We start from the raw sequence: 6000 nt of genomic DNA on the forward strand, positions 1-6000 counted from the left end.
CATCCTGGAAAAATGGAGGGTGGAGGGTCTTGTCTGCTGGACAGACCAAGTGTCTTGAGTAGGTGCCCTCTTGAGAATGGAGAGATGGTACCAGCATGGGTGTCTCAAGAGCTTGGCAGCTGAGGGTGTGGTGAGGATTACCATGTGAGGTCCTGTCCATCGAGGATCAAGAGACCTAGGAGTTAACTGTTTGAGGGGTACTCTGTGCCCTGGGGAGAGCAGGGCAGGTTTAGGGTCATTAAGGTCCACTGGTGTGGTGGCAGGAAGACAACTGTCAGCGTGTGAATGGAGAAGGGACCTTAAAAGGGAGCCCTACCAGTGGAGGAGCTTGAACTGGAAGGTGATGGTTAAGGAGAAAGGGCCTGCCATAAAGCAGCCCAAAGGGGCTAAGGCCCATAGGGGAATGCCGGTTGGCCCTGAGGCAAGGGCCAAGATAACCTGAGTTCAATGGAAAGCTTGCTCAGTTGTTGTTTGATGAGTCCCATTGTCCAGGAGATGTTGAGCTCCACCACATCTGCTGTTTCCCTGGAGACTGGAAATGCTTTTATCCACCTTGTAAAAGTGTCCACAAGTATTAAGAGATAACGAAGTTTTTTCATGAGTAGGCATTTAAGTGAAATTAACCTGCCAATCTTTGCCCGGTTGGTGTCCACGCAGCTGGTGTATGTGGAGAACTCCTTGTGGGTTGGCCTGGGCACACGTCTGGCAGGAGGAATGAAGCTGTAAAATAGAATCTTGGGATGGGCGAGGTTAAAAGGGACTCCAAGAAGTGGAACAAAGCTTTGGGGAAGTGGCTAAGGATATAATTGTCCTACAAGAATGTAGGGCAGTGGCAGAGTTTTAAGTGGGGAGGAACAGGTCCTGTCTACCTCCATAGCTGAAATTGGTGAGGGAAACTAAAGGTCCAAGTGAAAATAAAAATAATGGATTTACCCACCACTTGTAGCATGACCCTAGGCTAGGAGAGGGTTACGGGATATACCAAGTCTGGGCAGCGTCAATCCTCTGCAAGGCTGAGACATTTGAAGGCTGGCAGAGTTTCACTTGCCAATGGTGATGAGGCCAGACCTCCATGGCATGGCCTAGAGGACAAGCCCGCACAGGGGCATTGTGATTTCCAGTGTCTGGGTTGCTGGCAGATAGGGCACAACCTCAGAGCAGCTGTAGTGCAATATCGTGCCATTGGACCATTTAGACCACCTTTGATAGAGCCCCGTGGTTGGCTTCCCTTGTCCCCCTTCCTGTGACCTTAGGGCAGCTGCTAAGACCTGGGCCTGTAGATTGTTGTAGCTTTGTCTGTCGGGAAGACTCAGCTGATTCCTCTCGGGCATTAAAAACTTTAAAGGCCATATTCTCAAATTCCCATATAGAAGTTTGATGACCATCCTCAACTTTTTTTTAACTCTTTCCTAATATCTGGTACCGACTGAGGAAACAGAATGATTAGTAGAAAAGAAACCTAGCTGCTTTTCTACCTGAGGGAGATTTGGAAGAGAAAAGGGAGCATGGGAGGGGCTAGCCCAGTGTAAAGAGGGAGTTCAGCAGTGGAGCAGTGAGGTGGTAGGGGAAGGGAAAGGTGGAAGTTGGACCTCCAAATTGGGAAAGCAAGGGGAAAGAATGTAGCTCCATAGGAGGGGGTTGGGAAGTGTGGGCTTGAGGGAGTGGGGGAGGGGCCAGTGCCTCTGGTAGCATGGTGCTTTGAGAGACTGGCTACTAAGGGAAGGGAGGGGTGAAAGTGCAGAGACCAAAAACCATGGGCACATATATATATATATATATATACAAACATCTTTTTAAATTGAGTCTGTCTGATACAAATGAACAAAGTAGGCTCAATTTAAAAAGATTTTGGTAAGAGGCTTACAGGAGCAAAAGTGGACCTGGCTTTGAACTGTGTAAAGCAAGCTCTCCGGTGATGCAAAAATTCCCCATCAAGTTAAATCAAAACAAGCCAAATTAAGAAATACCAGGTTTAGCCAGATGGTGGTGGCGCACGCATTTAATCCCAGCACTGGAGAGGCAGAGGCAGGCGGATCTCTGTGAGTTCGAGGTCCGCCTGGTCTACAAGAGCTAGTTCCAGGACAGGAACCAAAAGCTATGGAGAAACCCAGTCTCGGAAAATCCAAAAAAGAAAAAAAAAAAGAAAAGAAAAAAAGAGAAATATCCAGGTTTAATAGCAGATCTGCGCTCTCAGATGGCCCCAAGTGGGAACCTGGAAGCTGCAGAAATACAGCCCCTGAGAGGAAGAAAGGGAGACCAAATGTTCCTCTTTCTGGAGATCACTTAAGTACCCTGGGGATGGGGTCAGGACCTGGCCTGCTGGGATTTGGAGTCCAGACCAGGCCTTGGGGCTGGGACAGATGTGAGGGACTGGGGCCTATGCTCCCAACTTGACACTGTGTGTGCCTATTATGCTTTAAGTATTTGAATGTGGTATTGAGCCCAACACCATCCACTCATGCATTCATGGTTTTATATTTTTAAGTTGGAACCTTAAAGAATCATCCTTCAAGCTTAAATTCCAGATCCATTTATGGCACCCTCTCTGAGCTGCAGCCAGCAAGCTTGTTCTTCCATTGTCCTCTGAAGCTCTGTAATTGCTGCGATCAGTCCAGAGTAGATCAACCTGATTCCAGAGCCCAGAGGTGTCTTCTGATCACAGGAAAATGACTAGGTCAGCAACAGTACAAGGCCCTTACCTGTCACTCAAAAGTCATCTCCTCTTTGCTCAAAAACACCCCAATCCTGGCTCCAGGTTTGAGATTCCTTTGGACTTACTCTTCCCCTTTGTGGGTGCCACTGCCTCAGAATGTGACAGATGTGAGGGGGCAGCACTGCCTCAGAATGTGACACTTGTGAGGATGTCACTGACTCAGAATGTGACACATGGGAGGGGGCAATGTCTCACAATGTGTATCTTATAATCTTAGAGTCAGAGTGAACGTGGGTGGGTTGACCAGTTTACATGTTTATTTCCATGTTTTGTCTTTTATGGATTAATGGATGTGTCTCATTTTTTTCATTATTGCTTGCTTGCTTGCTTGCTTATTGATTGATTGATCGAGCAATAACTTCTTGTGTATTTCTTTGCTTGCTTACTTACTTATCTATCTGTTCAGCCCATCTCATTTACATACTTCTTTAAAAAATGACCCACCTAGTTATTTACTTACTTACTTACTTATTTATTTGTTCATTTATTCCTTCACTTCCTTATCTTCTTTCATATATCTGTTTATTTATTTGCTCAGCCTGACTCATTTATTTACTTATTGAAAGTTTCAATTAAATAATAATATTTTATTCATTTATTTATTCTTTGTTTGCTTATTTGTCTATTTTTATGTATATATTTACTTACTTTCTTAATTATTTTTTTACTTTTTAAAATTTACTTAATTTTTTTTTCGTTGGGAATGTACATCATTTATTTCCTTCCTTCCTTCCTTCTTTCCTTCCTTCCTTCTTTCTTTCTGTCTCCTGACTGTCCTGAAACATAACTGGCTAAGAAAATGGTGGCCTCCATCTCACTGGCGCTGGGTGAGTGTCAGCAAAGCAGCTCCTGAAATGGAATTTGACACACACACACACACACACACGCATGCATGACATGTACAGATGGGGGGGTTCCAATGTTTTCAGAGAAAGGTGCTCACTGGTAATAATAAATGTGCTGGTAAATAAGGCTGGAAATCGCTAAATATTAAATCATTAAAACTCTTCAAATAAATAGCAATTCCGTTTCTCTCTCTTTCTCTCTCTCTCTCTCTCTCTCTCTCTCTTTCTCTCTCTCTCTCTCTCTCTCTCTCTCCCTCTCTCAGACACATACACACACACACACACACACACACACACACACCATAGACCAGCACATCTAGACTGACTGCAACAAACAAAAGAAGAAGAAAAATTGAAGGAAGACACCCCTGCTGGACAGGATCTGATCTGATCTGAGAATAAATTCATCGAATGGCTGCCAACAGCATTTCATTGAGAAGAGATTCCACATTTTATGCTGTATAGTAAGTTAGTTAGTTAGATAAAGAGGAGCCTGTGAACTGGGTTGGGGTGTGGCTTCTCAGGTCAGGTCAGGTCAGGGAGGGGCTGAGGAGTGTACCATTGGCCTTGACAATAGGCACCAGTCAGGTGTTAGTGTCAGGGCCTGAGAGTTCCTCAAAAGGAATGAATGGAGACCCTTGCTTGTCTAAAAACTGCCTGAGCTTGGGGAAAGAACTTGTGTATAGCCACACTGGCTTGTTTCTTAGGTCCATTTGTTATTGAGGGATATTAATGGCCAGTGGATGTCAACTCCGGTTATTTTTATTTATTTATTTTTGGTGGTAGTGTTTGTGTGTTTCCCTTCTTTGAGTTGTGGTGGTGGAGAGTTGTCAGATGTCTCTGTTATTATGGGAGTTGTTGGCTTGTGCTTTGCCTTCTAGTACTTTGTGTAAGGCTGGGTTTGTGGCTACCTATTGTTTAAATCTGTTTTTTGTCCTGGAATATCTTTTTTCTCCATTGATGGTGAATGCAAGCTTTGCTGCGAATAGTACTCTGGGCTTGCCTCCATGGTCTCTTAGTGTCTGCCAGCACATCTATCCAAGACATTCTGGCTTTCATGGTTTCCGTTGAGAAGTCAGGTGTAATTCAAGTGCCTACGGACACCTGATCTTTGATGAGGAAACCAGAAATACATGGAAGATCATTCCTCTCCCTTATAAGAGATCATGTCAGCACAAAGAAGCCACCCTATTGCTGAGACACTCCACCTCCCAAAATAAATTTGGTGGAAAGGAATTCCCACACAGACCTCAACCTAAAACCAGATATCTTGAACCTAACAGAAGAAAAAGAAGGGAAGATCCCTGAAATCAATGACATAGGAAAAGATTTTCTGAGCAGAACACTATTAACACAGACACTAATTTCAACAATTAATAAATGGGATCTCATGAAACTGAAAAGCTTCTGCATGGCAAAAGATCCCATCATACAGACAAGTGGCAGCTTACAGAATGGTAAAATATTTTATCAACTACACACCTAATAGAGGGCTAATATACAAAATTATATAAAAAAACTCAAACAAAATGTATAAAGAACTCAAAAGTCTAGACATCAAGAAAACAAATGACTCAATTAAAACTGGGGTATAGATCTAAACAGAGAATTCTCAATAGGGAATCTTAAGTGGCTGAGAAAGACTTAAATGTTCAACATTCTCAGTCATTAGTGAAATGCAAACCAAGTCTGCTTTGAGAGTCCATTTTACACCTGTCAGAATCCCTAGGATCAATAATACGAGTGACAGTTCCTGCTGGCAAGGACGTAGAATAAGGGGGACACTCATCCACTGCTGGTGGGAGTGCAGACTCATACAGTCACTATGGAAATGAGTGTGGATGTACCTTAGAGAGATGGGAACTGATCTACCTCGTGATCCAGCTCTATCACTCTTGGGCATTTACCCAAAGGAACCTTCATCCTACCACAGAGACGCTTACTCAACCATGTCCATTGCTGCTCTATTAATAATGCCCAGAAATTGGATAACATATTCAAGACATGAATATGAATGGATAATAAAAATTGGAACCTTTACACAAATGAATATTACTCCGCCATAAAAAGAATTAAATTCACAGTAAATGGGCAGAACTAGGGGGAGAAATCACCCTGAGTGAGGTACCCAGACACAGAAAACCAAACGTGGCATGTATTAGCTTACATGTGGATATACAGAATCACAGAGATTAAGCATAGAGTAACAGACTAAGGAGGAGAGACACATCTCATCAGGAAAGAAGAAATAGAATAGAAAGGTACAGGCTGGTGAGGGGAGGTGCAAGGAGAGAAATAGAGGGACGAGGGAGTGTATACAGGGAGAAACAGCTAAAACTAAGGCCACGGAAATAGTGTGCAGTGGCATGGGTATTGATACAGTCGATGCTTCCTGAAATAAATGCATATGTGAAGGCAATCTAACAGAGAAATCAAATAACA

The sequence above is a fragment of the Chionomys nivalis genome, chromosome 16 (assembly GCF_950005125.1).
Source record: "Chionomys nivalis chromosome 16, mChiNiv1.1, whole genome shotgun sequence".
In the NCBI taxonomy this organism is placed as follows: domain Eukaryota; kingdom Metazoa; phylum Chordata; class Mammalia; order Rodentia; family Cricetidae; genus Chionomys; species Chionomys nivalis.